Genomic DNA, 27,505 nt, shown 5'->3' with positions numbered 1-27,505 from the left:
CCGACGTGGCGCGTCCCGCCCACCCGCGGCTGCGCGTTGTCGTCACTGCGCCTGGCCCCGCCCCTCCGGCCCCCGCGCGCGCTGTGTGCTGAGCCTGCGCAGTCGGCAGCGCCACGTTGGACGTTGTGGCCCGGGGCGCGGGAGGAGGAAGGAGAGCGAGGGCTGGGCGTTTGTGGTGAGAGGAGGCGGGGCTGATGCTGGCAGGGGTTGCTGGCGGAGGTTGAAATGGCCCGGCAGGAGGGTGGCACCTTCCCGGGCCGCCCGCTACCAACCGCCAGATGGACGGTGACGGCGGTGGCGCGCCCCCCGGGGCTGATGTAGGTGGTCTGGGGACCCGCCCGTCTGCCAGATGCCCTCGTCCAGCTCACGCTTGGAGCGATTAATCACGTGCGGAAATGAGACCCCCCCCAGGTGGGACCGATCGGGAGCCCGAGGATTGGAGGGATTTGTTAAAAGGTGCTGCAAATGGGAGTACCGCCCGTGAGAAAGAGCTGTGAAGCCAGGGACCTGGACAGAGTTCTAGGACTGTGGCGTCTGTGTCCCCTGTGTGCTGTCTCCTTGTCGCGGTGGATCTCGATTCTGCCCAAAGCTGATCCTTCGCTCCCGTGCCCTGGTTCGCATCCTTCCCGCCTCCTCAAGCGCTTTGCAATTACAGATATCCCCTCCTGCACCATCAATCCCGCCTTGCTGAATTAGCGTTCAAACATGCCCAGTGTCTTTAGAAAAGGAAACACTACCATCTCTCTTGGCTCTACATCTACTTGTGACAATACAACTGATCAAAGAGGTTGAGCATCTCACTCCCTCTTATCCCTCAGTCCAGTCCAATCCATCTAGTGATCCTCCAGCTGTACAGAGGCTGCTCCCAAACAGGGAAGGTTCTTTTGTCAAGGTTACTGATGACCTCCATGCTGCCCAATCCAGTGGCCGCTCTTCACTCTCAACCTACTTGACCTCTGAGCAGCACTTGACCTAGACAACCGTCCCCCTCCTTAGCTTCAGGGTTGCCACATCCCTGCCTTGACCTCAGTGTTCTGGCTGGACGCTTGGCTGCTAACTCTGTTAGGTGTGTTGGCTTCTCTTCTAGATTTGTAAACATTTGGGTATTAGAAGGCTCAGCACCAGCCTTCTTCTCTGTTTGGACTTTGCTCTAGGGGTCACCTACAGGCCCATGGGTATGACTGTCATCCATATGCTTAAGGATACCAAATCTGCAAAACCATTTCTCTACCCCTGTGCCTTCACTAAGCTTCAGGCTACTTCCTTGACCTCTGGATGTCTAAGGAGCACTGCCCAACTCTGCATCACAGCACACATAGAAATGCACATTCTACCCATTTGTCCTGGCCTTTCTCCCCACATTTCAGCAGTATAATAGCAAAATAGCTGTTGGCCAGGCGGCAGTCATGATATAGTTGTCATCCCTTACATTCATTCATTCACATCAAAACTCAAAGACAGGTGTCAGCAGCTTAGAAAATCCAAAATAAATAGTAGAGTGCTCTTTTTAAGAGATGCTGCATCACTTACACTCTTAACGGAACAGAGTGAGAAAATCCACAGACAACTATTGATTTGGATTCTGAATGGAAAGAAGCTTTAAGGATACCCAACCAATTAATTGTATAATATTTTCCTTTTTATGTATGTGCATGAGTACTATATGGTTAAAAACTCATGTCTTAATAAGCCCGGAAGAACCATTTCTAAGAAGTATAAAATTTCTAGGTTGGAAAACGTGTTATAGTTTAATTGGCAGCATTTTTGCCTTCAATGGTACATAAAGTTGCATGTTAAGAGGAGTGATATTTTCTATCCTGTGACGTGTGCCATCCTAGGGAATCCTAGAGTAAAAGAAGGAGGTTTCTGAGGAGGGAGTCAAGCTATTCAGGGGCCTTGGGTGGCCCCCCTGGGCTGCCCTGAGGCCTCAGAGGATCCATATCTTTGCCTAAGCCCTGTTCTGGGACTACACTGGGACACTCCAGTGTGATTGTCACGTCTGGTTTTACTTACTCAAAGCAGAATTCCTGATTCACCCACCTACCCCATAATACTTTGCTACCTAGAATAGCATCCAAACTACAGTGTGGGGTACCTGCCTAATCAATAGCATTGCTATTGAAGAAGATGTCGTGTAAGCATCTTGGCTTGGAAAAACCACCTGTGTTTCCCAGCCTCCCTTGCAGCCAGGGGTGGGGGGCAAGTTCTGCCACTGGAATGTAAATGGGAGTTTGTTGGGAGATTACTGGCAAAATTTTGCATGCTTGAGGGGCGCCTGGGTGGCTCAGTTGGTTGAGGGTCTGACTCCTGATTTCAGCTCAGGTCATGAGCTCAGGGTTGTGGGATTGAGCCCCGTGTCAGGCTCCACACTCAGCACAGAGTCTGCTTGAGGTTCTTTCTCTCCTTTTGCCTGCCCCCCCCCAATAAAACAAATAAAATCTTAAAAAAAATTTTGGCATGCTTGATATGAAGACTGCCCTTCCTCTCCCTGACTTCACTGTTGATACTGCCTTGAATTCAGACAAGAAGTGGAAGGCAGAGCAATCCTATTGCAACCATGAGGCAACTAAAGGTAAGCATGCCAAAGGCTAAGGGTGGCAGAGCACAAAGATCAGAGGCATGTGGGATTTGAGGTTCTGCGGAGGCTCTGCAGAGCAATGGACCTCACTTCTAGACTGTTGTGTTGTGTGGAAAACAAACCCCTATTAGATCAAGTCCCCGTGGTTGATGTCTTTACATGTAGCCAAATGCAGCCCCCAACACACATGGCCTCCCAGGCCCTGCATGATGGGGGCCATGCCTGCCTCTGGGAGTTCATGTCTCATGACCCCTCTGGCCACCCTGGCCTTTCTGATACTCCTTTAGTGTGACAATCCAGTCCTTCCCTTGGGCCTTACCATTAGCTGTTCCTCCACCCGGAACCATCTCCCACAGATTCTTGCATGACTCACTCCTTCTTATCTGGAGTCAGCTTTTCCATCGGGCCTACTTGCCCACCAAACCTGAAGAAGCCAGCCCAGGTACTTGACTCTCCTTCCTTTGTGTTCATAGCATTTCATCCTCATCCAAATTTCCTCATCCATCTTCTGGGCATTACCTCTCTGTCTCCTTTGACTGTAACACAAAGCATGTGTTAGCCCCACAAGGGGAGAGACCTTGTCCAATTTTCCCACTGCATGGGCAGCATCCAAAACCAAAGTGAGCACATAAAAAGCACTCTGTGGATAGTCTCCCCCATAATCCCAGAGCATGGATACGTTTAATTTCTTGCAACTGTTACCAAAATGAAGAACAGCCAGTAAGGACTACACAGAGAATGAAAATACACCTACTGTGTAGGTACCATCAATACAGATGGCCACGTATCCTTTCTACCATTTACTTCCACCGTGCACACGTTTGTGTATGCGTGTGTGTATGTGTACGTGCGGGCGTGTGGAGCCTCACCAGTCCCAGATGCTGAGGATAAATGTCAGGCACCGCCCATTGGAAGGTTTCTTTGTGGCCATGCACACCCACGTATTATTAGAATTGCTGAGTGACTAATCTCATTTGAAGCTCACTCTTAATTCTGAGAACAAGGCAGTTTCACTTCTTTTACCAAGGAAAAGAAAAGTAAACAAAAGGGAGAAGGAGGGATTGTTGGGTTGATATGGGACACAACTCTTGAGACCACGCTGGGACCAGAAGCTGGCTTTTTGAAGCCCCAATCCCATTTTCTCCCACTGTTGGCTGCCTTCTAAGTAGAGTGCTGTGAGCTGTTTCCCCTTCTTCTCTAAGTAGACTTGTCCGATCCCAAACGGTGCTGGAAAAAATGGTGCCGAATGTAAGATACTTCTGAATGTGAATACTGTGAGCACCGGAAAAAGTACTCGAAGAAGGAACAGAAAGTGCAGATCCTCTCCTCCACGTGTGTGTGTTGTACCCCGGGCTCCAGCACTGAAACTCTCTCCGCATGTGTCTATCTGCACGATACATCAGAGGTGTGAACACACCTCCTCAGGGCTGGTGTGAATTCAGGATTAAGTGCTGCGTACAGGCTGCTGACCTCTTCGTGGTCACATTAGCTGTCCACAAGATCCTGAGACCCAAGGGCTTCTCCATCCTCACTGATGGAGAAACCCAGCCTGTGAAAGGCCAAGCACAGGGATCAGTGGCTGATATGGGGGAGACCCGAGAGAACCCCGTGCTTGTCACCGTCCTGCTCTGTAAACTGTAACATCCTGTATTATGTAGTGTTGCTACTGTGAAGGGAGTTTTCATTAGCACTCAGGAAATACGTGAATTGTCCTAGGGTGTATTGAAAGTACCCCACCTATCAATCAGTTTAATGAACGTTGCTTCCTTATTCCAGACTGGCCCATAAGTTCTGTCTTCTTGCACTGTTTGTCTGACAGATGAGGATTTTTATATTCTGACTCACTACACAGCATTTCTCTTCCATGGTTGTCATTGCTCAGAAAGGGAGGGCAGCCTTCTTGACTTTGTAACATCCAAGAGATTTCTTATTATATTATGGAGGTTTTAAAGAATATTAATTTAAAGATAATTCATGTGACACCCTCACACATACATGTACAGTACTTAAGGAGAATATGCATGTCCTAGAGTCAAATAAAAATAATAGAATATCACGTGTCTTACACACACACACACACACACACACACACACACACACACACGAGGAATCCTTTGGGATTCATTGGACTTCGACTTGTCAGTCACAGGGTAATCTAGAAGCACTTTGGGTCGTTTTTCAAAAGTAATTCAACAGCTAATAAAGGACATGGAGGTCAGTTTTGGTCACATAGGAGGTTATCCTTTAGCTAAGGATATTTGGAGAAAAAAATGACCAGACTGAATCTTGGCAACACATTCTTCTTACCTGTATTTAGAAGTGAGAAATAGAAACTGCAAAAAAGATGAGTGGGCTACAGCCACGAATGTTGATTTCCCACGGAGCTGCAAATGCTGTGGAGCCTGTTTATGAAAAGTGTGTTTTAGTGGAGAGACGTGGGGTGGGGACGGGGATAATTTTGTTTCTGGCTCTTTCACAGAGTCATGATTTGACCTTGTGCAAAGCTACATCCACATTCTGGGATTATAGTTCCATAGTGGAGGCGATAACATGAATCTTACTCAGGGATTCAAATAGTTATTCAATATTAGTCTTAGCATTTATCTCCTTATATAAAATTCTTACAAGGGTATCTGAATTGCTCTAAGTATAAAGAATAAACATGACAAAGATATCAAGAATAAAGAGGTTTTCAGCAAGATAAAATCATCTCAAGGGAGTCTGAAATTGAAGAACAACATATGTTGCTTAGCTTTTTTTTTTTTTTTCTTAATCTATCCAGGATTCAGTGGTACTAGGACATTATTTTACCCTTTCCCCATTAAAAAATTTGCAAGTTTTTTCAGGGGTGAGTACATCGTTTTTAGAGAGGAAAGACAAACAGGACATTGAGGGGCTGCTTCAGCCTTTCAGCCATGAGCCTCTGCTCAAACTTTTCACGTGGGATTGGCCTGGGAAGGAGAATTTACAAATGGCGGAGTGCTGGTCTTGGGGTCTCCACATGAAGGTTTGAGACCCAGCCTGATCACACAGATGTGTGACACCGGGGAAATGCCATCCTCTCTGAGTTTCGATGCCTCCCTCCACTTAAGAAATGGGAGTAATAATGCACCCTTCTAGAAAGTTTATAAGAAGTGTATGTGATAGCATATTGAAGATGCTGGGTAAACTTTAAGGAACTAAATACAAGTCTACCCAAAGCACATTACTTGTTAGAGATTTTAGAGAAACGGCAAAGTACACATGACAGAACGTGGTGACTATTCAAGATATACATACACAAGACAGAACAATTGTCTGTCTTGTACATATATATATACAGGACAGAACATGATGAATGTTCTGGAACAATATGAGGTTCCCAGTGATTTGTGGATGGGTAGGAATGGTGATAATGAACTGGTTTCAAGGGTTAGGGGACATGGAGTCGAGCTTTGCAGGTTGAGCGGAATGCCTTTCCCGTCGACAGGAGGCAGAAGGAGGCCATACCCTATGGAGGAATAGCAGAGGAGAAGCCTGGAGGCGGGAAGTAATGGTCTGTGTGCCCAAAACAGTGATTCCTCCTGTCTGACTTGAGGGTGGGGCGAGCACGGAAAGGTAAGAGAGGACCAGGAGGTCCTGGATTAAAGTCTGGCTGAAGAGAAGACAGTGGGATTCTCATCTCGGCTTCTTGCATTCAGTCTCCCGCAATATCACGTCTTGTAGCCTCTGGAATGCTTCCTTGTACACTCAAGAGGAAGTGAAAGTGGAAAAAAGCAAAAAGCATTTCAGTATAAAAAAAAAATAGCTTTGACCTTATAGTTCCTCTGAATGCGTATAGGGAGCCTCCAGAGGTCCCTGGACCGCATTTTGAAGATTGCTGTTCAGGATCATTGTTTAGACACATATTGATTTAAGATTAAGAATAAAAAAGAATTTGGGTTAAAGAAAACAACCACCACACCATCGTTACTGGGGATGTCAGCCCTACAATAGGCTTGGACTGTAATGCCATCTGGCATTCCCCAGCGGTGGTCCAGGTCAGGAGGTGGACACTCAGGGGCTCCCTCTTCTGAGCTGCTTCGCAGGTGCTGGGCCAGCCCGGTCCGATGGGAGGGTGGTGCGGGATTGTCTTCCTGAATGACGGCCGCAGCCCCCCCACCGCCCCATGTCTGGGCTTCCCTGCTTACCACAGCTGTTTCCAGATCCACAAAGCCCTCCTGCTGTACTGCTTGCCTTCAAAAAGGCAGTTTGAGCACTCTTAGAGTTTTGATAGTCTTATAGACACCAGTTTTCCAAAATAGCTGTTTTCACAGGCTTTTCAAAACACCGAGACGGGTAACATTGTACAAGTACATGTTGATTTGATACATTAATATATTGCAATATGATCACCACCTTAGCATTAGCTAACATCTCTATCAGGTCACATAATTATCATTTTTGTGTGTGCGGTGGGAACAATTAAGACCTAGTCTCTTAGCAACTTTGAGATTTATGATATATTATTGACTATAATCACTGTGCTATGAATTAGATCTCCAGAATGTATTTATCTACTAGTTGCAAATTTGTACTCTTAAACATCTCCCCAATTCCTCCAACCCCCAGCTCCTAGTAACCACCAATCTACTTTCTGTTTCTATGATTCAGTTCTTTTAGATTCCACATATGATATTGTACAGTATTTGTCTTTGTCTGATTTATCTCACATAGCATAATGCCCTCAAGAACAATCCCATTCACAATAGCCTCAAAACCAATAAAAGACTCCAGAATAAATCTAAATAAGCAAGTGAAAGATCTGTGTATAATGAAAACTGTAAGACTTTGATGAAAGAAATTAAAGACACAAACAAATGAAAAGATAGCCCATATTCATAGATTGGAAGAATTAATATGGTTGAAATGTCCCCACCACCCAGAGCTACCTATAGAATCAATGCAATCCCTGTCAAAATTCGAATGGCATTTCTCACAGAAACAGAAAAAAACAATTGACAGGTTTTAAGTGAGGAATGGTGAATGATCTCAAAGAGCTTGTTGGCTATTTCTTTCCCTTCCAAAGCTGTGTGTTGTGACTTACCTCAATAGGTATAGATGTTTTGACTACTACATAGTAGATGTTTTGGCTACTTTCATGTAAGAAGCACGTTTTATGAATACATTTAAAAAAATAAAATTAATGTACTTTAGAAAACCTAAATAATAGAGCAGTGTCCAAAGGAGAAAGCAATAACCCTGTCTCAATAATCCTGTCAGCATTAGAATCTACCACGTATGACATCTGGCTTCCAGAAAAAAATAGATAAGGATTCTTCTTAACTACCTTATTTAGTACACTGTCCCTCAATTTATGCTTGTCTATTGGTTTCCCTCATTGTTAAATAGGAGTCATGGGTTTTTAGAAGGAAGACCATAGAAGTGAAATGCCATTTTCATCACATAATTTCAAGGGCACATGTTATCAATATGACTTATCATAGGTGATGTTAACCTGGATTACCTTGCAGATAGAAAGGGCTTTAAGTATTGTTATTTTATGGATTTAAGTTAATTTATTGGTGATTTCAGCTCTTAGGAATCAGCGTGAACAGGGGCTTGGGTGGGTTTGGCTTATTTATTGCTCCTAGGTTATTTGCGTCATAACATTCAAGTGATGAGCCTGTATCAATAAGCAAATACATGTCCATGATTCTGGAAGATACCTTTGGGCACTTCTCTCTCTCTCGCTAGTGAGAGGGAGTGAGTTTCATTCTCTGTCACTATTCTGAGGTTAGAGATGGCAGATAAGTTCCCCAACAAACTTAAAGCCTATTTCCCTGCTGAAATTACCTGGGTTCCTTTTTAAGCTGTCTTTCTTCCCAGTGAAGTGATTTAAGAAAATTGATTCTTTCATTTGGGCTGAAGTATCTGTATATGACTGCAGGCTGAAGAAGGCTGTATATAAGGATTTTGGAGGGCATCCTGGTTCTCACCATGTTTTGAGGAAAGCCAGTTCTGCTCTTGCTCAATTTTTAGGAAAAGGTCCGAGCTTAGGAAATACAATTGCGATTAATTCAGATAAGAACGAATCTCAAGTCCGTCTTTCAGGCTTGGAGGGACCCTCTGGGCACCATTCAGAGCTTTTTACTGACATAAATTAATAAACTGCCTTTGGCCATGGAAAAGATGAAAGAAAATATACAAGCTTCAGTAGCTTGCTTGAAACTTACAACATGACTATTCAACTTCTTAACAAAGAACCATGGAGGGTTTAGGTAAAGAAACGCTACACTTAGGCTATTCCTTGTAGGGTCCATGGAAAAGGTGAAGCTTGGTGTGACATCACACCCACAGAGAACAGAAAGTAACATGCTGGGCTGGGCTTGGGTGGGTTTGGCTTATTTATTGCTCCTCATCACCTGAGGATGATATTCTCCCTTCCTCCCCTCTGCTCTCCCTTCCTCTTTTCTCTTTATTATTTTCAGAAAGGTAAACCTAGTCTGAATAGTTATTGGAACATTTGTGGAATACGGCGGAGCTCATGGGATTAAGGAGAGGGCACCAGTGGCCTCTGAAAGGAGGCAAAGCAGGGAAGCTCTGGACCCACCAAGGGCTGAACTTCTGTCTGGGCTGCTGTGAGAGGATGACCCCGTGTGATGGTGCATTTTGTGGGTTAACTTGGCTAGGCCGCAGTACCCAGATATTTGGTCAAACATGATTCTAGATGTTTCTGTGAAGGTGCTTTTTATTTTATTTTATTTTATGTTTTTAAGGATTTTATTTATTTATTCATGAGAGACAGAGAGAGAGGGGGAGAGAGAGAGAGAGAGAGAGAGAGAGAGAGAGAGAGAGAGAGAGAGAGAGAGAAGCAGGCTCCCCAAGGAGCAGGGAGCCTGATGCGGGTCTCGATCCCAGGACCCTGGGATCATGACCTGAGCGGAAGGCAGACGCTTAACCATCTGAGCCACCCAGGCGCCCTTTATTTTATTTTTTAAAACGATTTTATTTTATTTATTTATTTGAGAAAGAGAGCAAAGTAAGAGAGAGAGCACAGGAGTGGGGATGGGGGAAGGGCAGAGCAAGAGGCAGACGCAGGCTCCCCGCAGAGCAAGGAGTCCAACGCAGGGCTCCGTCCCAGGACCTGGGATCATACCCTGAGCCGAAGGCAGACACTTAACCGACTGAGCCACCCAGGTGCCCGTGAAGGTGTTTTTTAGATGAGACTAACATTTAACTCAGTAAACTGTGAGTAAAGCAGATCCCCCTCCATGATGTGGATGGGCCTCATCCAAATAGCTGAAGGCTTTAACAGATAAAAGACTGATCTCCCAGGAGGAAGAGAGAATTTTGCCAAAGGACCGCCTTCAAACCCAAGCTGCAACTCATCCCTGGGTCTCTAACCTGCTGGCCTAGGCTGCAGATTTTGGACTCACCAGCCCCCGTAATTGCACGTGCCAGTTTCCTAAAATAAATCTCTGTCTCACTCTCCGTCTTTCTGTTTCTCTTGGGCTCTATCATCTATCTATCTGTCCATACACCTGTTATCTATCTATGGAGAGACAGGGAGACATCCTACTGGTTCTGTTTCTCTGGAGAACCTTGACTCATACACTCAGCTACAACAGTTTCATCCTCAATCTCCATTTGAGATTTGATTCGGAGGACATGAAACATCCTTAGGTCTCAAGCTGCTTTAATTCAGGTGCTATGTTTTAAAAGACCTTTCTGGGTGTTGTTAAATAAGGTGAAGGGGCTAGAGCATTTCCAACCCAGCGAGCTAAATAAGGAGCCCTGTTAACTGACTAATCAGGCTGAGAAGACCTTAAGTAACATTAAATTTCACTATGCCCTGTTACCTATCTTAAAATGTTACTGATCCTTTCTGACAGGTTTTTCTGGAATTTGATGTCAAGAGATAGGAACACTCCTGTTATCCATTGTTTATTCATTGTGAAGGCAACCCTTTAACCTCATACCTTCTGTAACAGCAAGAATTGCATCAGGTTCTAAACCTACCCGTTGCTGGGAATAGCGTTATTATGCCTACTGTTAATGACTCAAGCTGCAAAATGACCTCACTGGCCTTCTATCAGTTGAACCCACCACCATAGAATATATATATCTTACATAAATTCTCTAGCTTGTCAGAAGATTCTCAGACCTTGGGGTCTAGTGTTTCCTCCTTGCACACTTACAAATTGCCCATAAATAAAAAGCACTGCCTGTAATGGATTCTTTACATAATGGGAAGTCTTGCTCTCCACCCCTTTCTCCCTCCCCCTCTTCGTCCCTTGCTGTTTACTTCTGATACTAAAGTCTGTCCCATCTCAGCAGACCCGAAGTTCACTGCAGCCTCTCTCCATCCACTTCCCTAGGCTCTCTGCTTTTATCCCAGGCTCCCTGGGCTTCATTTCCAACTTCTCCAACTTTCACTGAGGTGGCTGGAGAACTGAGCGTTCCTTGAGACTCTAGATAGCAAGCTGGGTCTGCTACAGTAGCTGAGAGACCAAAAGGAGCCCCGTCCTTATCATCAGCTCATGTGGTGATCCTGGAAGACATCCCTGCTGGGGTCCCTGTCCCGTTCTACCATCCCAGGGGAAGCACAGTTGGCTACCAGGCTCTGAGGGTCAATCTGGAAATCTCAAGACTAGGAAGGGGTTCATTGATTTTATATACTTTATTTCGCTCAACAGCTATTTCTGAGGACCTACCCAATGCCAGGCACTTTTCTAGAAATTGAAGGTAAGGTTTCAGCTTTCTCAGAGCTTACGCTGCAGTCCACTGGAGGCTGAAATTGTGCACAGGGACAAGCAACAGATGTAGGCTTCTGACGTTCTCCTCTAAAACAGGCTGAAATGCCGAACAACTCCCCGGTTTCTGAAGCTTTGCAATGTTAATATCCTGGGTTCTTTCTGAACAAATACTTCATAGAGTTCCTTGGGACACATTTTAAAAGACAAAATTCAGGTGTCATGTCATTCCTGGTTCTCTGTTCCTCTGCAGGTAAGATCCTTCAGGAAGAAACACGGGGTGGGAGAGACTGTCTTTGTATGCCCCTTACCCCTTTCAGGCATTGCTTAGGCCCTGGGAGCTGGGGCATGCCTGGCGGTGGGAATCCTTCATCCTCTGGAGCAGGGATGGGCCAACTGTGGCCAACAGACCAACTCCAGCCCACCAGCTATTTCTGTAAATAAAGTTTTACTGCAACAAAACCACCTGCATTCATCTGTGTATCATCTAGGGCTGTTTTCCTGCTACAGTGGCAGGGTTCAGACATGGCTGGGTTGCAAAGCCTAAATGTTCATTACTTGGCCCTTTCAGAAAGTTTGCAGACTCCTTCTCTAGAGCAGTGGTTCCCAAAGTGTGGTCCCTGTTCCAGAGGCATCGACATCCCCCGAAACTTTGTAAAGAAGTGCAAGTTCTCACCCCGCCCTAAATCCACTCAATCAGAAACTCCGGTGGGGCCCAGCAACCTGTGCTTTAGTGAGCCTTCCAGGGGATTCTGATTCGAGCTAAAGTTTGAGAAGCACCCAACATATAATTTTCCCCTATAATTTTAGGGAACCGTACATAACCTACCAGGAAGTCAAAGCCCACAGCAGTTTTCGAATTCCTGATCTCTCCTTATTTTCACATGTGATTGCTTAGAAAGGGAGTGTTGCATGTTGAGATGCATTGGCTAAGGCCTTTTAAGAGAAACCGTATCTAATGGTATTGATGATTAAGAATGATGTTCACTGCACAAAGGAGCATTAGCTGATTTTACAACACTTAGGAGGTCTAAAAGTCAGCTCATTGATTTATGAATATCACATCAATGTTCCTTTAAAAATTAAATCTCTCTAAATTAATTTTTGATCACTGTGGAGGAGAAGACGCTGACTGATTATATGTAGCAGTGCACGGCGATTACAAACAACTCTCTGTACCATCCCAGGGGGCCACGGATGAGTTGGACTTACAGACTACCGTGCAAGGCACAAGAAGGGTGTGCGGATGGCTGCCCTTCTTCCCTGGACTACCGGTACCGGGTGGTGCTGCTGACTCTTGCCTACTCTTGCCCTCCTATAAAGAGGAAAAAGTCCTGAACCGGGGGGCACATGGAGTTTAAATGTTTGGGATTTCTGAAATGCAGTGACAATGATGAAATAGAAGGTAAGGGTTGAGAGCCCTCAGCCCATTGTTTGGAATTTCTCCAGGAATGTGGACCAGTTATGGGTGAAAAAAATGTCATCCAACTCCCTTGAACTGGTGGCTGGTCTGGCTCTACTTTCCAGATGCTCAAACTTGAAAAATCGTATGAGGAAGCCTCTTCTTCCATCTTCACTTCAGGTTCAGAAATTATGTTTATGAGCTTTTCCTTTCATTTAGATTACCTATGTCCGCCCAATAGATGGGATTTTCATGGTCAGCCCAATGTTCTTTTGTTGTGTCATTAAACAAAAGAAATGAATGGAAGTGCTGTTCAAGGTGACTAGTAGAAGTTCATCATTAGGATGGCAAAATAAATATTTTAGTTCATTTCAGACCTTCCACTCTCACCCCATTGACTCAACAGCTGCACAACTACTAATATTCTAGATGACAGGAGAGTTCGCAGGTCATATGTTCTCTACTTGGATGGTGATTGCCAATATGGACTCAATATTATTTGCATGTGTTTATGATGAAGCATTTTATACATGTGTCACCTGACATGTGCCACCTGAATGCCTTTGTCAGAAATAGTAACATGCTAGTTCTACTGTATTTTTATTGCTAATTTCTGTTTTATTCTCAAATAGACTATAGGCTATTTTATACTGCACACTTGGCAAACTACAAGCTGGGAGTAAAATTTTGCCTGATGTTTGTTGTGTAAATAAAGTTTTATTGGAACACAGCCATGCCCATTTGCTTACATATTGCGTATTGCTACTTTTGTGCCACAATGGCAAGGTTGAGTAGTTGTGACAGAGGTCATGTGGCTTTCTAAGTAAAAAAATATTTACTGTCTGGTTCTTTGCAATTAAGTTTGGTGAGCCCTGTATACTGCAGGGAAAAAAAAGTAGAAGCAAAGAGCTTTGTCACCCAGTAAATATTTTGATAATGGACCACTTTAGGATTTTCCATGATTTATTTTTAAGCCTTTATTTCTTATGTGTATAGAAACATGACATAGGTAGATCCTTGCAGGGAGTGCCATCTTTCCTACCTGTGATGTGGTGATATGAGCTGTAAAGAACAGTTTATGGGTGAATGTAGGAAGACACTGTTCTAGGGGCCATGTTGAAACTCTTCTTTGAGTCAAAATATGGGAGGCAGCCTCCCAGAAAACGCCCCCCATCCCCTGATCCTTGGGATCATGTCCTTGTATAACACACTTCCCTTGACTGTGGGCTGGAGCTGATGACTGGCTTCTACTGGACAGAATGTGGCAGAAGTGATGGATGTTGTTTCTGAGATTAGGTCATAAAAAGACCGTGACTTCTGTCTCTCATTCTCTCTTGCTGCCCTGGTTTGCTTACCTTCAGGAGAGCCAGACCATGAAGGAGTTCTGTGAGGAGACCCATGGGCTAGAGACTGGGCCCTGCCAACAACCATGTGAGTGAACTAGAAGCTGATTCGTGGCCCCCACACCAGATGAGAGCCCAGCCCTGGCTGACAGCTTGCCTGTAACCTCCTGAGAGACTCTGAGCCCCAGGAACCCAGCTAAACCACCTTGGATTCCTACCCACCAAGATGGTGAGATAATAAATGTTTGTTGTTTTAAGCCACTACATTTTGGGGGTAATTTGTTATGCAGCTATAGGTAACTATTACTGAGGAAAAAGTTCACCAGAGCTGAACTAGGAAATGATAAAACTTTTAGGTGGATATAACTTTTTCAGTCTGCTTTAAGTTAAATGAAAATGGAAAATATTACACAGGTGTTCTGAAGACAAGATTCACAGCAGCCGTACTCACAGTTTCGAAGGGGAAAAACACTTTATTGATGTTATAAAAATCTAATGGAAACAGAAGAAAAGGGAAATCTGTGCACAGATGAGGGCAACCATAAGCAGTAAAGAATAAGACAGAATTACATCAGATCAGGTGCTTACAACATCCAACCTCATCAGCTGGGGAAGCCCTGTGGGAACCCCCTCATTAGCTGGGGAAGCCCCCCACCAACCCCCTGTGCAGACAGCCAGGCTGGAGTCCCAACTGAGAGCCTGGGTGGAGCATCCTCACCTCAGGTGTGACTTCCAATGACCATCTCCATACGGGTCTTTTTTGTAGGGCAAATGATGGGGTCTGAAGTTAAACAATTCTTTGCCTACGTGCAGTTTGGAGCGAGCTGCATTTCTGTTATCGTGTCTTGAGATTTTTAAGGGTGATGGGCTAGGTGTGTTTGCCTTCCCTCCCAGATTCCACTCCGGAAGGCCAGCGCAGCCTGGAGCCGGAGGGGATGGAAGGCGAGATTTTCACCTCTTGGCGTCCAGATCAGAAGGGCTATTTCTGACCCGGAGGCCAGCTAATGTCAACTCACCAGGCTCCCGAGATCACTCATGCAGCACAAGTCTCACAAACAACATGCTTTAGCCTGCCTGCCTACGTGCAGATCACGGTGGTCGGTTATGTGGGACACATCACAGAGACCTCCATTCATACAATACAGCAGGTAAATTGGTGCTCTTTCCAAGCGTACTGTTATTTTCCTTGAGTTCAGATGTCCCCACCTATTAGCCTATGTGTCCTGGCATAGGTTAGCCTTCTGCTCTGGGGCCAGGCAGGATGTGGCAGGTGGATCTCCACCTATCTTTATGCACAGAGCTGATACCATAGCTCATGTGGGAAAATGGTCTCAGTATATCCGAACTGGCCAATATGTATATAAACCAACATGCCAGAAAATGCTCACTTTGTATTGAGCTGCTAGTTCTTTCTTGGAAAATGAACCTATGGCATACCACAAGTACAATCTGGACTTAGTAAGAACCCACACTTTGATCTGTATGCACGCTGTGGAGCAGCTCCGGTGCTCTGGTCGCTCCCAGAACCCGCCGTGGTCCGGCAGAGGAGCGGTGAGCAGCGGGCGCTGATCTGCTGTGGCTGCCCCGGCTGGTCCTGCTCCGCTGCAGTCCTGGGGCCCCGTGGCTGCTCTGGGTCAGGTGGCAGCAGTGTCCGGGGATGCTCGGAGGCTTTCAGCTGGAGCCGTGAGGGCGGCAGAGGCAGGATCGCCGCTGGGGCTACTTGGGTATGACTGGAAGCCAATTTGGGCAAAGACAAATCCATTCGACTTGCATTCTTCACCTTTTCTCATTTACATTTGTGGACTCTTGTAATGAAGCTCCTTTCTGAATATGGACATATGCTTAGAAGGACACAGGCGTGAACACACGGACACACACGGACACACGCATGTGGGCACACACACCTTTCCTTCTCATGTTTTGCTTCGTGTGGATGGCAAACGGAGCTGAAGAATACTCTGAGGCTTGTCCAACCAGAGGCTCTAAACCAAGCATCTGTTTTTGGTACCTTGGGGCTATTTCTCAAAATGCAGATTTGGGGTCCTGTTGGGACCTAATTGAATCCGAGTCTCTGGTGGTGGGGCCCAGAGTCTATTTATAACATGCTAATCTGGTCTAGCCCCCTGCCCCCCCCCCCCCCCCCCCCCCCCCCCACGAGAGGCCACTTCGTGTTTGGTGAGTGGAGACCTGTTTCAGTTTGCTAGGGCCGCGGTAACAAAGAACCACAGACCAGGGGACTTAAACCACAGACGTTTATTTTCTCCCAGTTCCAGAGGCTGGATGTCCAAGATCAAGCTGTCCGCAGGGTGGGTCCCTTCTGAGGCTGGGAAGGAGAGCCTGCTTCAGGCTGCTCTCTGTGGGGGGTCAAAGGTCATCTTCTCCCTGTGTCTCTGCACCCCCTGTCTTCCATTTATGCGTGTCTGTGTCCAAGTTTCCCTTTTGATAAGGGCACCAGTCATTTTGGATTGGGGCCCACCCTCATGACCTTAGTCTAATCGGATTACTTCTGTAAAGACCCTGTCTCCAAATACAGTCCTAGTGTGAGACACTGGAGGTTAGAGCTCCAACGTATCCTTTTCGGGGAGACACAGTTCGACCCATAACAGCATCCCTTTCCATAATAGATGACTATGTCATGAGCATTCCATGATACTAACATGATCAGAGCTAATGTTTTGGGGTACTTACTATCAGTGCTAAGTGTTTTACATATACTATTTAATTTTATATATTTTATTTTTTTATATAAATTCAATTAGCCAACATATTCATTAGCCATCATTAGTTTCAGGTGTAGTGTTCAATAATTTATCAGTTGCATATAATACCCAGTATTTAATTCTAACCATCATAGCAAGCTTTGAAGACGTTGTTACATTTCCCAATTTGGAGACAATAAAACTGAGGCTTACAGAACCTAGCTAACTTGCCCAAGGCCCCATCATGAGTAGATGGAGTAGAAGAATGGTGCCAAACACCATGCTTTTTTCTGCTATATATTCAGTTGTCAGAGGCTTTAACTGTTGCCCAAGTCCCTTTGCTTTGAGCCAGTATTTGCTCCCCTATGCCCTTGGTCTAATTCCTTTGTCCTTTTTGGGGGGGCAGAGTGACTGTATTCCTCCTCTTTGTCAGAAGCTTGTAGAAGGTTTCTAGGCCCTTCCAAGCGTTCACTTTTCTGTGGTACACACCTTTGTTCTTTCCTGGGTGACACACCCTGAGTCCTCTAACCGCAGTGGTCACCTCTCCTTGGACGTCTCCAGTTTGCTGATGTGCACCTTCAAGTGTTGTCCCCAGTGTAGACTGGAACTGGGTTTGGACACAATCCTGCTCCAGGTGTTGGCTTATGCTCGTGGTAAACCAAAATCTCCCAGCTACCTGGGTACAGTGTCTCATCAAGGCAGATGACACACAGTTTCTGTCCTTTCTGTGTAAGTGTATCCGAATAGAGGCTAAGCACACATTAAGTAAGCCAGAACTCTATGCCTACTTGGTGTCAACCTAAAGAGCATGTTCCCACTCTATAGACCAGAGCAAAGTTATAAACCGAGGCATGTAAGCCCTAATGTTCCAGACAGAGCGAAGGCCCTACTGCTGGCAGCCTTCCCCATGTTTCCAGCTCACGGGGCAGTGCCAAAATCAAACTTCCCCCCTTAGGTAGGCCTCTCATGGCAAGCAAGCCAGCCGCGAGGGTCTGTCAATGGTGTGTTGGTTTTCTCCCTCCCTGCAAGTCTCTTGTGTATCTGAAACCAGAAAGGACTTTCCTTTTCTCCATCTTAGTGTCTTACTTTAGCTTATGTAGTTGCCCTTTGATAACTTCAGAATTCGAGAGATGGTTATCATCCCAGACTTGTGGTTTCATACTTGGCCTCCCGAAGGACTGAAGAGATTGACATCACCGCGTTGAGTGTGGCCGTACAGCCTGGCTGGTCTCAGCATTTACCATGGGACAGATGCCTGGCTGCTGAGCCCTCCCTCCCTCTCTCACCAACAGGGATGGACTCTTGTTCCAGGCATTGTTCTAGATCCTGGGGATCCTGAGGTTGAACTAGACAGACAAGGTTCCGGCTCGCGGGGACGTTCTAATGGTGCGTCAACTGGGCCCCACCACCAGAGACTCTGTTGACCAAGCAAGTAAACCAATGACGTACATTCAGGTTGTGATAACAGCAGTGTTCAAAGTAGACAGGACAATGAGGTGTGTGTGCACGTGCATTCACGTGTGTGTGCACGTGTGTGTGCATATGCATGTGCATATGTGTGCATGAGCCTTCTCCTCCCAGGTTCCTCCAATGCTAGTCTTTCCAGTTTCTGGCTTAGGCACCGTAAGCAGAGCTACATCCTCTTGACACACCTTTATGTCAGCACCGTGTTACCTGTGTCACCTCCCATCATTTGCCAGGTGAGGATCATGCAAAATAAATTTTGGATTCACCCCAATTGTGGAATTAGAATTAATTAAATCTGCACTCAACCAACTGAAAATTATGAGTGGTTCTTGCCAGTGTTCTTGTTGAGTTGTGCATGATTGTGGATACTGGGTATGAAATGACCTGTTTGAAAGCACCTCTATCCTGTGAGCATCAATGGAAGCAAAGGGGAGCCAGGAAGAGTTGTGGAGTTGAGCAAGGGGTCTTTCTTCCTGTATCTCTGCCCTTCATCTCCTCAGCAAGGCCCACTTTCCCCCTTCCAGCCCTCTTCATCCTTGGTCTCCTCCACTTATCCAAGTAAGAAGAGAGTGTCATTACTGGTCAGATGGAAAATTGGGGTTGGGGGTACTAGGCCTGGGACTCTATCCAGAAATGCAAGATGGTACCTTTTCCTGGAGCCTCTAGAGTTCTCATTCCTGGGGACCTCAAGCTTGCCCACTGAGTCAGGGGCTCCCACAGGCCACTGCACGGGAAGAGAGGAGCCGTGGATGAGGCTTGGAGGCAGCCAGGGATGGGATCCGTATCAGAACAAACACTATCAGAACAAACACTGTCATCCCAAGGGGCGAGAGGCCCTCAGACCCTGGGAGGAGAGATGGCGCTTGCCGGCTCTCTGGTTTCCTGAAGCTCAGTAGGAAGGGGCTGACGGCCACATTCAATATCCCAACTCCCTGCGTGGAACCCTAACTGAGGTGGAAAATCTTGCAGGCTCTCTTTTCTTTCCCCTTCCCTTCCCTTCCCTTCCCTTTCTTCCTTTCCTTCCTTCCTTCCTTCCTTCCTTCCTTCCTTCCTTCCTTCCTTCCTTCCTTCCTTCCTTCCTTCCCTCCTTCCTTCCACATTTTAGGCAAACAATCTCATTTGTGAAGTGGAAGACCCTGGCCTCTTTAAACAGGCATTGGCAGACTGAATGGCCTATCTCCTGGGCAGCGGGGTGAGGGTGTGGGTGCTGCTCTGAGCCCAGCCTCAGGTCCTCTGAAATCTTACCCTGGGTTGGAACAGTCCTCAAAGGAACCTCCCAGCCTGCTCCTGCGTGGCCCCTGGATGGGGGTCAGGTTCACTCGTGGGCCATTGTGGCTGCGTCCAGGCTTCTGTGCACGTGTCCCCAAGCTTGGGCTGGGGGCAGCTGGGCTCCCTCTGCTGCAGTCCAGGACTGGAGCCCACCATTTCCTTGGAGCTCTGCCCTGTGAGCTGGCCGCCTCCTCCCTGGCTTTCCTTCCCCTGGCTCCCTCCCTTCATTTCCATCACAGAAGCTGGGGGTCCCCTTGTTAACCTTCCTTTAGCCCCTATTCTTCCCTCCCTCTGGGTAAAGATTTCCAGCTCTGCAGAGCTCATCGCCTGTGAACCTTCTGTGCATCTTCTATCCAAGCCTCTGCCTGGGTTTCCCATCTACTCTGAGGCAGAGGTGCCAGGAGTCCATCATTCCTGCTGCTTTGGACTTTTGGCCAAAACTAAAGCAGGAAGCAGGAAGTGGGAAGCAGGAAGCAGTTATTTGTGCTGCTTCAAGTGTCCTTCCTCTGGGGTCCAGGAAACGTCAGCCTGCCCAGGGGCAAGGAGATGAGCGATGCAGAGAATCCTGCCTTTGGGGATAACCTGTAGAGAATATTCAGGAAAATTGTTGACCAGGATACTGATTTCAGCTACTAGAGAAATGACAGTGTGAGATAAGAATAAAAATACTGAGAGCTCTTGTAGAAATAATTCCACTAACTGTTATTTGAACGAACTACTTGTCACCCATGCCTATTTGTCACAGGGCAGATAAACACTCATGCACATTAAAAAAAGTCTACTTAACTTGGAGGCAAGTTTTCTTCCATTATAAATAGTCAAATCTCATTCATACGTGTGCCACCTTCCTGGTGTGTTTGGGTAATGTGGTCCAAAAAGCAGCTAGAGAGACACTGGTCTGTAATGACTGTGGAGTAGGCAACCCACTGTGGACATTTTTGCAAACGGGCTACTTGTGTGCACTGTGTGTTTCTTCCTTTCCATAGTTGACACATCGTGGACAATTTGAGTGCAAATAAAAACTTCCCGTCACACAGTATTTCAAATATCCCTTAAGATCTGTCTCTAAAGCATGCATTCTCAAAAGGGCAATATTGTACTCAAGAGAGCATAAAAATCATACTCTTTTATACAGTGTTTATACAGCTTTTTATGTGTAAAGCGTAGATATGCCTACAATACATGAATAGATATGCAGTATGTCTTCAATATTCAAATTTCATTGGGAAAGGGATTTGGACAAAAATGTCTTAAAATGTCTTAAAATATCTTAAAAGGCTCATTGCGGGGGTATGGAATAAAAGGTTGTGGAACACTGCCCAAATGGGTATTTCTCGTATTCTTCTATTTTATAGTATTTCCTTCTAATTAGTTTTTCAATAGAAAGGTGGATTTTCATATCTTGAACTTGCTTGAAGTCAGACAGATCTGTTGAAAGTCTGTTACTGCTAGAAGGCAACATTCATCCATCTTAGCCCTTGTACAGCAGCCCCCAGGAGAGTCTTCTAGCTGGGAAATCTGCTGTGCTATTATAAAATAATAAGGCTGCTTATTGTCCGCAGCTCGGGGAAGCAGTCTCATTATTATTTTATGGTCAAATCTCTGGTGATGATAATACTGATAATTACAATGCCGTATTTCATCAAAGCAAGACTCCATTGATTGTAAGATGTGCCATTAAAATTTGACACAATGCTAGGAAGCTGGAGACAGTCAGATGCACTAAGAAATGTTAAGATGTGGGAAAATGTGCATCTTAGGATCAATGAAGAGCAGAAATGATATCTGACAACATCTGAGTCTTTACCACATGCCTGGTTTATCTCACTGAACACTTTCAGTGGGGTTGTGCCCATTATAAGCAATGATACTTCTTATTATTCCCATTTTTTAGATGAGGACAACTGAGGTTCAGAGACGTTAAGTAACTTGCCCAGGGTTGCAGAGCTCCAAAATGTTGAGAATAAGAATCAACTCCAGGGCCCTCACACCTCAGCATTCTGGAGAACACTAGGCTACAGCTTCCTCTACCTCTCTTCTACTCCCAGTTGCCCCCAAAAGCAGGTGCTCCTCAGTTCGCTCCGCATCGAAGTTTCTAGAGAGGGCACAAATGTGATGCTTGTATTTTTCCAATTCACAAGGGGAATTTTATTTTTTAAAGGGGTACTATGGAAAGAATGCTTTGGTTTTGTGGTCTCCCCACGCCCTCCTGATCTGGGAGAAGGAGACTTTATCTTGAAGCCCGAAGGATGAGGCTTCTTCGGTCCTCACTCCTGCACACACTTGCAATGGTAACATGGCTGAAAGTTCACCTTTCTGAGTCCCGCTGTCTGGGTATGAGTCTTGAAGCCTCATAAATCCAGTCACACAGCCTCATTAATAAACTCCCGAGGATGAGATGTTAAACCCACACTCGTAATAGCTTTAGAGCTTTCTGCTTGGGGGTTGCTGTGTGGGGAAGGTGTCCTATTTTTATCTCTCTTTTGCCTTTGTTCTGATTGCTATTCTGTAAAGGATCTCGGCCATCCAGAGTGTATTTAGTTCATTTGGCTGGGATACTTCCTTAATAGTATAGAGATAACCAAGTGTACAGTTTATATTGGCATTGAGAATTTTGCCTCCCTCAAGAATATTATAATCTTAACTTATTGTTTGAGGCTCCATTGCTTTTGGATAAATACGAAAATGTGCTGTCTCTTTTTCTATTCCAGTGGGCAGTTTTTCAAATGGACTGTAACAGAAGCTTCTCTGTTTGCACTGGGAGTCACCTCAGGTTTACATTCAGAAAACTGAATAAAAATGTGGGCAGCAAACAACTCAGCTAAAGCAGAGGAATGAAAAGAAGTTTTTTGATGAGGATTTTGCAGAATAATGGCACAGAACCATTATGATGCAGAAGGACTTGGTGGCTTCCTGGGAAGGTGGGTGTCTGTGTCCCCTTGCCCCAGGTAGTCATTCCCGAAGATTTGGATGACCCTTCATCCCTCAGGCAAAACTACACACATAAGGCACAGGATCCTTGCACACTGGCCTCACTTAGACTGGGGTGCATTTCCAGTAAGTTCTTCTTTTCTGACTTCATGTGCTATTTGAAGTTATTTAAACCAAACCCAAACAGACCAAACAAAAATTCCATAAAAGGTGATGGCTGCTGGAGCTTACCCAGTAATATTTATTATGCCAGTTTCTGCACAGGAAGATGTTCTACATTTGTTAACTATGCATTTTGCCAAAAGTCAAAAGGAAGTTTCCCCCCCAAAAGTTCTCCGTAGTTTTAGTTTGCTTGAGTAAATATTGTCAAATGAACAAATAATCTTTGGCCTGTAGGTGTTTTGGTTCTGTTTTTTCTTGGAGTTTGGTGTCATGTGATTCATACTGTGCTTCCCTAGCAGCTGAGCAGCTGATGGGGCTCATCAGAGGGGACTGTGCTGCTGTCTCTCCCAACCTGGCTTTCAGCAATGCCATGTTGGTAGCTTGAAAGCGGCCTTGAGGAGGTATTTACACCACAGAAATTGACAAATCCTACCAACCAGGGCCTTCTCCCTGCCCCTTTCCCACCCTGAGATCCCATTGTTAAATCTTTATGCTTCTCCAGTGCCTATGACTATTGAATCTTGGTGACAAACCTTAGAAGACACGTTCTAAATATTGGACAGAAAGTCAGTGTCCAGGCCTACAAGAGGCTCATTTTAGATCTGAAGACACCTCTAGATTGAAAGTGAGGGGATGGAGAACCACCTATCGCTAATGGACGTCAAAAGAAAGCCAGAATAGCCATACTTTTATCAGATGAACTAAATTTTAAGATTTTATTTATTTATTTGACAGAGAGAGACACAGAGAGAGAGGGGACACAAGCAGGGGGAGCGGGAGAGGGAGAAGCAGGCTTCCCGCCGAGCAGGGAGCCCGATGTGGGGCTCGATCCCAGGACCCTGGGATCGCAACCCGAGCCGAAGGCAGACGCTTAACGACTGAGCCACCCAGGTGCCCCCAGATGAACTAGATTTTCAACCAAAGATGGTAACAAGAGATGAAGAAGGGCACTATATCATAATAAAGAGGAGAGGACGATCCAACCAGAAGATCTAACAATTGTAAATATTTATGCCCCTAACTTGGGAGCACCCAAATATATAAAACAATCAATAACAAACATAAAGGAACTCATTGATAATAATACAATAATAGTAAGGGACTTTAACACTCCAATCACTGCAATGGACAGATCATCTAAGCAGATAATCAACAAGGAAACAATGACTTTGAATGACACACAGGACCAGATGGACTTAACAGATATATTCAGAACATTTCATCCTAAAGCAGCAGAATACACATTCTTTTCAAGTGTGCATGGGAAATTCTCCAGAATAGATCACATACTGGGTCACATAGAAGGTCTCAATAAGTGTAAAAAGATTGAGGTCATACCATGCATATTTTCCAAACACAACGATATGAAATGTGAAGTCAACCACAAGAAAAAATTTGGAAAGACCACAAATACATGGAGGTTGAAGAACATTCTACTAAAGAATGAATGGGATCAGGGGGCACCTGGGTGACTCAGTTGGGTAAGTGTCTGACTTCAGCTCAGGTCATGATCTCAGAGTCCTGGGATGGAACCCCACATCGAGCTCCATGCTCAGCGAGGCACCTGCTTCTCCCTCTCCCTCTTCCCCTTCCACTCACATACCTCAACATCATAAAGGCCATATATGAAAGACCCACAGCTAATATCATCCTCAATGGGGAAAAACTGAGAGCTTTTCCTCTATGGTTAGGAACAAAAGAGGAAATGTCCACTCTCACCATTACTATTTAACAGGGTACTGGACGTCTTAGCCTCAGCAATTAGATAACAACAACAACAGAAAAAATAAAAGGCATCTAAATTGGCAAGGAAGAAGTCAAATTTTCACTATTCATAATATTGCTATAAACATCACGGTGCATGTACCCCTTTAAATGTATATTTTTGTATCCTTTGGGTAAATACCTAGTAGTGCAATTGCTGGGTCATAGAGTAGCTCTGTTTTTAACTTTTTTTTTTTTAAAGATTTTATTTATTTATTTGACAGAGAGAGACATGGTGAGAGAGGGAACACAAGCAGGGGGAGTGGAAGAGGGAGAAGCAGGCTTCCCGCGGAGCAGGGAGCCCTTGTGGGGCTCAATCCCAGGACCCTGGGATCATGACTTGAGCTGAAGGCAGATGCTTAACGACTGAGCCACTCAGGCGCCCCTATTTTTAACTTTTTGAGGAACCTCCATACTGTTCTCCAGAGTAGCTATCCCAGTTTGCACTCCCACCAACAGTGTAAGAGGGTTCCCCTTTATGATTTAAAGGGGGTACATGCACCCTGATGTTTATAGCAGCATTATCAACAATAGCCAAATTATGGAAAGAGCTCTGATGTCCCTCGATTGATGAATGGATGAAGAAGATGTGGTGTATATATACAATGGAATATTACTCAGTCATAAAAAAGAATCAAATCTTGCCATTTGCAATGACGTGGATGGAGCTAGAGAGTATAATGCTAAGAGAAATAAGTCAGGCAGAGAAAAATACCATATGATTTCACTCATATGTGGAATTTAAGAAACAAAACAGATGAACATAGGGAAGGGAAAATAAAATAAGATAAAAACAGAGAGGGAGACAAACCATGAGAGCCTCTTAACTATAGAGAACAAACTGAGGATTGCTGGAGGGGAGGTGGGTGGGGATGGGCTAGATGGGTGATGGGCATTAAGGAGGGCACGTGATGTGATGAGCACTGGGTGTTGTATGGAAGTGATGAATCACTGAATTCTACCCCTGAAACTAATATTCCGCTATATGTTAAATTTAATTTAATTGAACATAAATAACAACTTGAAACAAAAAAATAAAAACAAAAAAATTTTTTAGTTGTTACTCAGATGAATATTACTTAAATTCAGTAGTCATAGGCTTAGATTGGAATATTTTGTTTTCTTCAGAAATATTTTTGTCACAATGATACTAATTATAGATGAGTTATATTAAAAAAAAACAAGAAAGAAAGTCACTGTCCGGGAACCTGGTCTGGGGCTTTACCAGCAGACGAGTAAGCTGGGCTCTCCTATTGCCACCATCTCTGCCATCAGTCACCTGGAAGTTGTTGCTATACCTGTGTGTGAGCCTGTGTGTGTGTGTGTCCCTATGTGTGCATCTGTGTGATTGAGCATGTGTATGTGCACATGTGTGTGCATTCATGCTCGCATGTATGCATGTGTGTGATTGAGCCTGTGTGCACGTGTGTGTGCATTCATGCATGCATGCGTGCATGCGTGTGATTGAGCTTGTGTGTGCACGTGTGTGTACATTCATGCTTGCATGCATGCATGTGTGTGATTGAGCCCGTATGTGCATGCATGCATGCGTGCATGTGTGTGATTGAGCCTGTGTGTGCACGTGTGTGTGCATTCATACAAATGTGTGCGTGTGTGTATGTGTGTGATTGAGCCTGTGTGTGCATGTGTGTGTATTTGTGTGTGTGTATTTGTGCGTGTGTGTGTGTGTGTGTGTGTGTGTGTGCATGTGTCCTGAGGCTCCTGCCAGCAAGCTCACAAAGCAGCCCCCATTGGATGGGGCCGGGCATTTGTTAGCCAAGGCAAAGAGCTGCTCAGGGCAGTACATGGCTTTGTGGGGGTGAGGAATGGCTCTCTAGGAGAATCTGAGGATGGGCGCGACTCCTAGCCCATCCTTCCCCTTCTCTTGCCTACTGCTTTTTCCTGTCCGTTAAACTTAACGTTCAGGAACTTTTAAAGAGGAAATGGTGCCCAACAGGGTGGTTGGTGGGGTAGGAGAGAGGAGGGAGCACTAACGCTGCCTGTTTACTTGGCAACAGGGGGCGTTTGTGGGATAGCCATATGTCAGAGCCTTGGGGCTTCTCTAGAACCTTCCAGCTGAGCCTCCTCTTCCTCCCCAATGAGAACTAAGACTGAACTCAGGGACCTGTGGCTTTGTGCAGTTCTTGGTTGTTGTTTGGCCACTGTAGCTACCGTTTAGGCTATTAGGCCTGAGTGACCATCCAGAGTTAGAGATGTGGGAAGGATCCAGGGCTTCTTCTCTGTGCCCTGAGGCTGGCTTGCTCCAGCCCCTCCATGTGCTTATGGCTTGCCTCCTTGCTCTACAATCTTTACACAGGGATCCACTGGGGTAAGTCCCTCATATTCCCATTTCAAGGTTGGGCAGACTGAAGTCCCAAGACATGAAGTAATTTACCCCAAGTCTAACAGCCAGCAAGTAGCAGAAGCAGAGGTGAAAGCCAAAGTTCCAGACTCTAAGTCGCATTTCTATTTTGTCTGGGGGCCAGAAGCAATTTTTCAGTTTATTTGCAGGTTTCTGTGATCCTAAACATGATTCTCCCTTCAACCCATTTTGTATGTCAAGCATAACCATCAGAATCCTTCCTTTCTAGGCCAACATGAGGGTCTTGGTGTGGAATCCGTTACACAGGGGTCTGCTTCACTGTGGGGCCTTTGCCTCTAGCTCCACTCCATGTCCCAACTTTGGTGGGAGATGGTGCCCTGTTGAGACTTGACAGACAAAGCTGTGGGAGGGGGTCCATCCCTCCACCCAGCCCCTGTTCTACTGTGGGGGAAATCTAAAGCCAAGGGAGTGCAGAGATTTGCCCAATGTAGAATGTGGACTGCAGGCTCCACCAGGTCAACACCCTTCCCTCCACCTGAGGGTACAGACTCGACTCTGCTAGGGGCGGAGGGTGGGAGCATGGAATCCCTTGAAAGGTGACAGGAGATTATTGCCACGGAAGGAACACAGGGAATGCCTAAAGAGAGATGCAGAAATGGCCTGGTGCGTGATGGGGCTGCAGAAGCCCACGTAAGTGTGGACATCGTTGACATGACCCCAAAACCAGTGACCGCTGGGATGGGGGGGGCCTCTTGTCCTCCCCAGAGACCCTAGACCTCACACAGCTAGAGCAGAGGCTAGCGAGGGATTTTTACCTCTGAGGCCATGTCCTGCAGAAAGCAGATGCTCAGAA

At 45.6% G+C, this 27,505-nt stretch overlaps 1 long non-coding RNA gene across 1 annotated transcript; it reads left to right on the top strand.

Moving 5' to 3' along the window:
* The first annotated feature begins 106 nt into the window (after nt 1–106).
* Nucleotides 107–22,724, top strand: LOC141371532 (uncharacterized). Its single transcript, XR_012376549.1, has 3 exons — nt 107–175; nt 14,056–14,266; nt 22,184–22,724. It is a non-coding gene; the product is annotated as an uncharacterized lncRNA (long non-coding RNA).
* The last annotated feature ends 4,781 nt before the right edge of the window (nt 22,725–27,505 follow it).

Source organism: Callorhinus ursinus, unplaced genomic scaffold (genome assembly GCF_003265705.2).
Source record: "Callorhinus ursinus isolate GAN/ISIS: 27379988/994484 unplaced genomic scaffold, GSC_fseal_2.0 scaffold3, whole genome shotgun sequence".
In the NCBI taxonomy this organism is placed as follows: Eukaryota; Metazoa; Chordata; class Mammalia; order Carnivora; family Otariidae; genus Callorhinus; species Callorhinus ursinus.
The sequence above is the reverse complement of the archived record's forward strand: the minus strand, read 5'-3'. Positions and strand labels throughout refer to the sequence as shown.